The following is a 9,968-nucleotide window of genomic DNA, read 5'->3' as shown; positions in this document are numbered from 1 at the left end:
ACTAGTGCTTTTCTTGTTGAATAAGTCCCAAAATTGTGTTTGCGAAAAACGTAGACCACACTTTTCGCATTGAAACTTCTTTTTATCCCAATGAAAAACTTGCATGTGTCGTATAACGTGCGAACGACGGCGGGAGTATTTTTTGGGACAATATCGACATTCGGTTTCGGTTTTGCTGTCGTGTATGTTCATGTGCAGTTCAAGGTATTCTGCGTCTTTACAAGAAACTCCACAAACTGAACATGTTACCAAATTTATATGGCTTTTAAGGTGCATTTGCAAGGCTCTATTTGATTTAAAAGTATCGTTGCAACTAGTGCATTGAAATGAAAGATTTTTAGAATCTTCACTCATATCATTGCTATCAGATTGATTGATCATCGTCGTCGCTTTTTATGGAACATTTGCTAGCAACTTCGTCTTTAACAGACTGAGAATCATGATGATCATGTTCTTCGGTAATTAGATCAAATTTATTGTCTTCATCATCAACAGATTCCATATCAGTTCCATTTTTAAATCTTTGTATAGCTTTTTCTAACATTTGGCCTAGATTTTTTTGATGAGTTAGTAAATGAACCATTGTTTCATCGTATTCTGATAGTTTTTCAAAACATAAACCACACACGGTGGAATAGTAATCGAAATTAAAGTTTTCTTTAATGCATTTGGCCAAATGCGTTAGAACAGCCTTTATTGTTTTATTTGATTTTGGCATATGTTTTTTATCAATGTAATAGAATCCATTGTTGGGATCATTTCGAGAGCACAATAAACATCTTAAGTGCAAAATTTTAGGGAATTCTTTAGATTCCATTTTAATTTAATAAACACAAAAATAATAAACACAAAAATATTGAATTTTGTTGTATTTCGAATTCTTCAAGGATTTGTTTATTTTTATTATGACGTTTCGACACGGCCTGCCCGGTTTGCCGGATGGTTTTAAAAAAATTTTGATTTTTTGGTTTTCGGACGGACATGTTAGTCAATTGAACGACATGTCTGTCCGGCAGACAGTGATAATCCATTCTCTTGAATTTGAATACTTGATAAAAACTTAAATACAAGATAGCAGAAAATAAACAAATTTCACAATGTGTTTTGGACGAATTCTCTCTCTATCGCATTCATTTACCTACCTACTATTGGTCTTGGTCAGAAATACCCAGGGTCAGGGTTCGAACTTCAGCTTCAAAATTTCGAAGCAACTTTGAAAAAAAAAAGTGAAGTAGATCCAAAATTTCGGAATTGAGAAAATATTTTTACAAAAATTTATTTTAAAATTATTTTTCTTAACCCTTTGTAGCCCAAGGTTGTAAATTTTAAAATTAATAATGTCAATCGATAGGCCTTTCCCTATATAATAAAACACGTTTTTTTTTTTTTAAATCAATAAATTCATTATTTACTTAGTTATTTCGATATATAGGGAGAAAAAAAAAAATTAGTTTAAATAATTTATTTTTATATAAAAATGCAAAAATTCAAACTAAATACTAACTTATATTTATTTTTATGTAGGTACTTTCCTAAAATCCAAAAATAAAACCCCGTTGGTTTATCTTAAAAAAATATTTTTTTCTGAATTTTGTAGTTTTTACACAAATTACCTGTGTAAGTAGCTTATTTTCAAAAAATGCCCAACTTTCAACATTAACTGCCAAATAAAAATTACTGGTCCCTTTTATTAGAAATATGGCGTACTATTTCGATAAAGGAATACTTAAAGATTATGTTAGAAGCTTCAAACGAAAAAAATAAAGTTTGTAGGTACAGCTTTTCTGCGATCTTTTTCAGTTTGTTACAGAAATGTCACATGGTAGCCCCATGGGTTAACTTTTTTGTATTATGTTAATTTCCAAAAAAACCTCTCTCATCTGCGTGTTGCAATACTGCTGTGGGGTAAAACGGTAAGTTCAGCATTTTTTGACCGGGACCGGGAACAGTCAAATCACTTTGATACATTTTTTTTTTATATCTTGAATTCGAATTGGCTTGCATTCATCCTTTGAGATTTCAGTGCAATTTTATTTGTCAATGCCTCTACCAGATTCAAAATTGAAGCTAAATCCCTTTCTATAATTCTCTTCTCTAAATTTTATGTTTGAAAAATGTTTTTCAATACAAAAAAAATACCTACCTAGATCCTAAAAAAGAGAAGTATAGATTTTATTCTTTTCCCAAAACCGGAGTAAATCTACATCGATCGAAGCAAAATTTGAACCCTGCCCAGGGTATCTCTAGTCTTTGTATATGGAAAAAACTCAGTTAATTTTTAGGTGATAAAACCATTTTTTTATGGAATTATGTTAAGTTTTACTTGGCAATAATAAATGCCCCTTTACAAAGGCAACTGGCTATCTTTTTTTGTTATTAGAATATGTACTCGATTTGATTACTTTTTATAGAACCAAACCAGTATATCAACATAATTTAGGTAGCAGGTAGGTACTTAGTGCATGTCAATTTTAACATCATTCTATATTTTAAATTATCGTTTACAAGACAGTAGATAGCACAAATAAAAACAGTTATAAATACACTATATTATAGAATATTTGAATCAAGAACATCCTTGATTTGAACTTGATTTGATATCGCATTTACTGTAAGGAAGAAGTAAACCTATGTACGTTACGTAGGCCTGCACCTGTACCCTCACTTCAAAAATTTAATAAATACATAGTAGCGATGTAGCGTAGCGACACGAATTGCCAACAAAACGCAATTCTACCTAAATAGTAGACTATCTCTTTTCTGCGCACATCAAAATGTTTCTTCTCTCTTTAACTACCACTCAAATCATTGCAGGCGGGCACAAAGTGAAATGATGTTATAGTGTTGCGGCATCTGTCTACACAGATACAAACCCCTACTACATTTTCTTAGCTCCCATCAAAAATATCGGTAACGCTGTGCAGCAACGCTGAACGTAAGGTCTATGCGGTACTTGCCGGTGCAAAAAACTGCCACCTTCCACGATTACGATTTTGTTCTTCTTGTGGTGTGCGGTACTTTTGCTGTCTCATGATACTTTTATACGTAAGCCTATGTTGCCGGCTACAAGTTGAAAGTCCATGACCATGACCACGAAAGTCTCATACGAAAATTGAGTTTAGCCTTCCTATTTCCCATACGAATTGCCTACTGAATTTTCTTAGCGCCTGATAGCACTGTCAGAAATTTGTTTCACTTTTCTTGGGCTACACTTTTTCGGAAGTACTCTTTTTCTTTTCCTCTCATGGCATAACATAGACACTATAGACAGGCATGGGACAAAGTGGCTGGCAGTAGTGTATCTCTTGCGAAAGTTTGCAAAAACGCTGACTGTTTGGTGTTTACAGTGTTCACACTTCACAATTTATTTCACATGCTAGGTAGCATTGTTTTTGTATCACGTGAAAAGGAACTCAGGAATGTCTTTTTTTAAATCTTTCAAAATTTTTATCGCAAATTCGTGGTCTTTTCTGAAAGTTCAACACAATTTTTTTACGTTTTTACTTTTATGAATAAAAGAGACAAAAGGAAAATCAAAACATGCGCCATAAAATCCATTACCGAACAGGGCTGCATTTAATAGAATAGCGTACTTTGATTTTGGGCCGTTGCTAATAAGCTATTGTGGATAGTTTGATATTGATTTCAGGCTAAATTCTTGAACAACTTTTTTTAACAAGATTTTTTTCAGAAAAGTGAATTGTATTTGATTAAAGTTAAGTTCTGTAGAGTTTTCAAGGAGGCCGTAACGTAGAAAAGTTATTACAGCTTGAATTAGAATATTCTTCCACATAGTCGTTTATTACGATCAGGAAAATTATATCAGTTGGTTGGCAAGCGACACAATTTTGATTTTGTGCTGTCATCATTAAAAATGGTAGATCGGGCCTTCCCTCGATGTTGAAAGATTTCAGTATTTAAAAGAGCCAAATGAATACCAATGCAATATTTACAAAATTTGGTACGCTTTAAAATTTTGAAGGCAAAATAAATATTACCTAATGAGAGCTTACAGAGAAGTTTTTTAAGTTCAAATTTTATGAAATTTTATTAAAAATGTAATGCCGTTTTCGATTGGTTTCACAAAAGGATTCACTCATTCTGAAATCCAATAAAACAGTCTGAATCGCTTCCACTCAATTCTGAAATTTTAGGTCTGTATAGGGATGTAACCGAATCTGTCAAAGCCAAATCTGACAACCCCCAATTTGATCAACATGCAAGTTATAAAAACACGGGCTCTATAGCCCTATACTGCCCATAATCTCGTATAGGCCCTAACTACACTCTTCTTACTTCTGAGTTATAGAGGGAAACACTAAATCTAATATCGAATTTGCATATAAAAATGAAAAAAATCAAAAGTACATTTTGAATTTTTTGACTTAGGTATTTGAAGACCTAGGCTAAAATAAATGAGAATACATCAGAGACAATGCCCTAACTCCAAATATGCAAAAAAATCAAAATCGAAAATTTTGTAGTTAGGGCCTTTACCTTACGAGATTATGGGCAGTAGGTATAGGTGAATAATCAAATAATTTCTTTTTTGTTTTTTTCATTAGGAAAATTAGTTTGAAGTTTAATTATTTAAATATTAGTGATTTTGAGTGAATTCTGTTTTAAAATCAATAACCAAGAAGATTTTTATTCTGAGAAGAGTTCTTTCTGTCATGTTCGTGCGAATAAAATACTAATTTTCAGAAGTTTTCCGAATGATTCCGGACGTTTCCAAAGAGCCAAGTGAAAAGAACATACATCTTAATCTCCAAAATCTACAGCAAAAATACTAACGCAAAAATATCATCAAGTATTCTGTCAAATCAAAATAAAAAAAAAAAATCCAAATTAATTAAAAAATATCAAAAAAAATAGTTTTTGAACTAGAATTAAATAAATTAAAAATGAAAAAAAACTCTCAACACAGCTTTTGAATCAGGACAATAAAAAGTAAGTGACGAATGAGTGAAAACTCTTTACATAATCTGGAATTTTTTATTACAGCTGCGAATTCTCAATCACTATGACTATTGCACAGTGGTACTTGACTGTTTTGGCGTTCTATTGTTGCCCACTAAAGTCACAAAATAAAAAAAATTAAATAATAAAAAATTACAATATTTTTTTTGTTGAACTAAAATATACTTTTGTAATAGAGTTTAATAATCTTAATTCCAGTCTGAAGTCAAAATAATCTTTACCACCACGTTTCGAAGTTAAAAACTTATCTTGCAGTCCTTTTATCTCAAGAACGTGACGTCATAGATTTTTTTTACTTATCTGATTAGGAATATAAAACTGAATAATTGTATAATTGTATTTTTTTTTATTATGTAACAGCAAAATATACAATTTTTAAGAAAATAATAAGGAAAGTTTTAAGAACTGCTGCTAATTTAAAAATAGTTTAATAAAATGTATATTGTATAAAATTATATTTTACTAATGTGGGACTTTTTAATTTAGTTTTTAAAATACTTTTCAGTTAAATTTCTGACTTATTCTAAGAACTGCTCTTTGAATTTTCCTTGACCAATTACGGGACACCCTGTATAAATTTTGACTCACAAAAAAATATGAATATTGGTATTGTTAGAATAAATCCAATTTTAACATAAAATTCCTACTAAAATGATTCAAAAAATATAAGTTACTGTAATACACAATTATTACTTCTTAAAAATTCAATTTAAATTTTACAGTCAAACATTTTTAAAAGCCTTTTCTCACATACTTTACTTGTTTGTACAATCCTTATCCATTAATTAATTTAGTGCATTACCTAATTTTTAAAGAAAACCAAATCAGCCCATGTTCAACAGTTGAGTTCAGTAGATTAGATAGTCAAATTACTTTGTTTGTTGTACCTTCTTTGTCACTCTCACTCAGTAGTCAGTATTCACTTTGCTTCGCATTTTCCCTCCATTCATCGCTACGATATACACAGCGGCAGCCCAAGCCCACTCAAAGCAAGTACTATCGAACTTCAAACTGGGTATTTGCCTACTAAAAATTCTGTTCGCCTGGTAGTTATAAACTCGGCAACGTTGCACTAGGTAAGTGCTCGAAGTCAAAAAAACTCTTATAGCAGCTCTATAGAAAGAAGCCAACTTGAAAGTTCAAACAAAGGAGGATTTGTAATTTAGCAACACGGAACAGCGCTATACAAAAACAAAACATACACTTCTTGGCGCTTTTATCAATAAAGGAGAAATAGTATGGAATGGACAGATAGCGCCACACAAATAGAATGAAAGAGCGAGTCTCTTGTCGAGATCAATACTTTCTGATTTTGCTGTTCGCCTGGTAATAAAAAAAGTTATTTGTCTCGAACGAAAACTAATTTTGTTGTTTTAACAAATTCGACTGTTGAGTTTCGAGGTTTTGTCGTATGCTACGATGCTGCAAAGTGCATGACGAGCGATGGGGGATGGTAAATGTTTAAGAGATATTGGTTTGTGTATTTGATAAATGAAGTAACAGGGATGGTAGTAAGGAATAAGGTTTTTTTTTTTTTAATGAGATGTAACTACATAATATTAAAAACAAAATAAAGCAAAATAGGAAGAAGGATTTTTTTTTTGTAAAATGTCAAAGATTAAAAAAAAAAAACAATTGCAAATGCTATAAAAGATATTTTTGTTTCAAATAAAGAAAATTTTGCAAATAATTGTGTTATTTTTTGTGTTTTTATTTCGATTTTATATATCTACAAAATTCTATATGTTAGGTATATAAAATGTTAACCCTAAAAAACGATGATTTCGAACCAATTAATTTTTTTTTTTAAATATTTCTCAAAATATTTCTCTTTACATAAATTACTTTTAAGTATTATTTCTTAAAATCAAAAGTTAAACAAATCGAACGAAGTTAAATCCAATGTAATGCTCATTTTTGAGCAAGTGACCTCACTCTTTAAGGAATCAGATGTTTTAATATTGAGTTTTTTATAAATGCAATGTTGTCTAAGAGCGGAATTCGATAGTCAATTGGCAAATCGCATAGGGAAAAAATTATATTTGAAATTCGAACTGACCTAAATTTGCAAATTTTTCTCGTTTGGACTCTAGTGAAAACAGGCTATTAGATTTTTCTCAAATCCAGTAAATATATAAATATCTTATAGCCTGTTTCACTGCAGCCCAAATGAGATAATTTCGCAAATTAGATCAGCTCAGATTTCAAATTCAGTTTTTTTCTATACAATTTGACATTCGAAAAGATTAATAGAGAGAGATAAAGAAAACAGGCTATTAAGCATATTCATACTCGGTTAAAAAATTTGTCGCAGTATTAAAAAAACATGTTGAAATTAAGCCTTTATCAATTCAAAAAGAATAGTTTTTTGCATAATTTTTAAATACATTTTGAATACAAAAACATTAAAATGTAAACAAAAAAAAAAAAATAATTATAAGAAAAAAGAATACCCATATGGAGAAAAATCCCAGCACCGAGTAAAGGCAGCTTGAAAGGGCATCAAAGGTAGATAGCAAATATGAATTTTATTTTTCAAAAAAAAAAAAAAAAACAATCCCAGGAGCTAGCTATGACGATTCTTAATTTAAAATTATTAAATGTTTTTTCAATGCACAACTATTCAGGGTTTTAGTCCTAGTTCTATGACATCAAGAATCTAAAAATATCATAAGGTCATGTGTCATAAGCTAATACATAATGTTTTTTAAATGGTTTTGACCTCCGAACCAAGCATGTAATTTAATTTCTTTTGTAACAAAGAATTTTTATAAAAAAAAAAATGGAAACCGTTAGACCGATTTTTTTAAATAAGTTTTTTTTTTTGTAATATAATAATTAAAAAAAAAAAAACACATAAAAACATAAACTTTCAATGAAATAAATTGGTCGGTTTTCAAGAAATTGTTTTTTTTTTTCAAAAAAATATTTGAACTTCTTTTTAAATATCCAAAACTATTTTTTTCATTGAAATCGGGAGTGTCGCTTAAAGAAAGTCAGATATCAAAAATATGGTTTTATGGCAAGTTACGTAAATAACTAATAAATATTTTTTTTTTCCAAAAGTACGACCAATAGCCACATTACATGTATCATTATAGAGATGTTTTGAGAAAAACAACGTTTTACATTTTGGCAATTATTTCAGTCCAAAAAATAAAATTAAGCTAAAGTGTGACTATAATTTTAAAATTTTTATTTTTTGTCGGTTTTTTAAGATGAAAATTCACATTAAAATAAGATGAAGATCACATTACATTTAACTGAGTTTAAGTGATATCACCTTATTTTAAGCGGATATCCTCTTATTTTAAGGTGGTGAAATTTAATGTGCGCATCATTATATTTTAAGGTGCCCTTTTTTATCCGTGTATAATAACATAAACTCTTATAATTTCAGAAAACAATGAATTTTGTCTAGTGGCTTACCACTTTATTAAAAATATGTATGATATTTGGAAATAATACAACGAAAAACTCACCTCAAAAAAAAATTTTTTTTTTTTTAATTTCGCGTTTTGAACTTTATATGGCACAGTTCAGTTCTTTGACATTTAGATTTTTTTTAAACTACATTCAGAACTTAATTGCGAAGAGTTCTGCATTTGAAAATGAACGTATACAGTTGCAGCTTTTTAAGCTTTTTGTTAAAATCCAGTGTTACGATTGCCCCATGTTCCTTTCGGACCCATTCTCCCCTATGTCGTATGCCTAAATTTATTTTATTTATGCGTATCAAAAGTGTTCGAATATGTCAACTTTTCATTAATGTTTCAATATAGAAAATCGAATTCGAATTGTACCGGGTATATAATGTATCATCGATTGGGTCTCTATGGTGTATGTGTAACATATTTTTATTCAAAAACTAAAATGACGAATAAAACATTTTTTTTATTGCTGACTAAGTTCTTATTTATTGAAATTTTATGACAATTTTCTTTTCCTTTTGAGATTAACATAATTGCTTATTTACTAAAATTAGGTTTTAAGCTATGGGAGCCAGAGAATTATGGTGTTAATTTGTTCATTTTTCGAGCTTGCTCCTCACTAGATCGGATCACTATCGAATTGTGTTTTCATGAGGGTTTATTTGAAATAATATTGCAAAATTTCAAAAACTTACGAAAAAAGTATCAAAAACTAAATGTTTCGACAACAATCTTCATGCCCAAATAAAATGTGAACCATAAATTTTTCAATTATTTCTGATCATGTTTTCAAAGTGTCGTTCCTTCACAACCATCCCAAAACCAAATAAAAATGATTCCCTGGCAAGTGGTCACTATAAATTTTCTTGAAAACACAAAAAAAAAACATGCGCTCTCAATCTCAAGGTACTTTGGTTTTTCTCACATTTTGAAAATTGAAAAGATATCAACCAACGCATTGTCAAAAAAACACCAAACTCATGTTTTGCTTTGCTTTGTTTCTTGTTTTTTTGTTGTTGTTGTTGTTTATTTTTAATAGCAAATAGAAAAAAAAAAAAAAAAATGATGATATTGGGGTTCACATTCTTAATCCACAAGTAGATTCATTGTTGCATTGATTGATATAAATAGATGATGGGTGATGGGTAGGTAGTAGAGTAGTAGTACATAAGGATTGTTTTTATTGCGCAATCTCTGCATAGTAAGTTTTGTTGGATTTTAAGTTGACAAAAAATTTGGAATTCTATTTTTAAATAAAAAAAATACTAATTCTCTTTTAAAGTGGTCTTACTAATTGTTTTTGTTGGCTTTTAATAGAAATTAAGTGTGGGGGATTTATTTAAATAATTTCTGATAGAAGACCAAACAAAAAAGCAAAAAAAATAATAGAGACACGGTTCGATACAATGTTTGTTTTCAAAGCAAAAGACATTAGACAATTTTTATCGAGGGTATAAAAACAGCGCTGACATGTTTTAAAAACATTTATATATAAATTTTATAGCAGGTACCTACGATCGATTTCGGTCACGTTTTACGATTTTGAATCTATTTTGT

Source organism: Episyrphus balteatus, chromosome 1 (genome assembly GCF_945859705.1).
Source record: "Episyrphus balteatus chromosome 1, idEpiBalt1.1, whole genome shotgun sequence".
Lineage (NCBI taxonomy): Eukaryota > Metazoa > Arthropoda > Insecta > Diptera > Syrphidae > Episyrphus > Episyrphus balteatus.
This window is presented reverse-complemented; position numbering follows the sequence as displayed.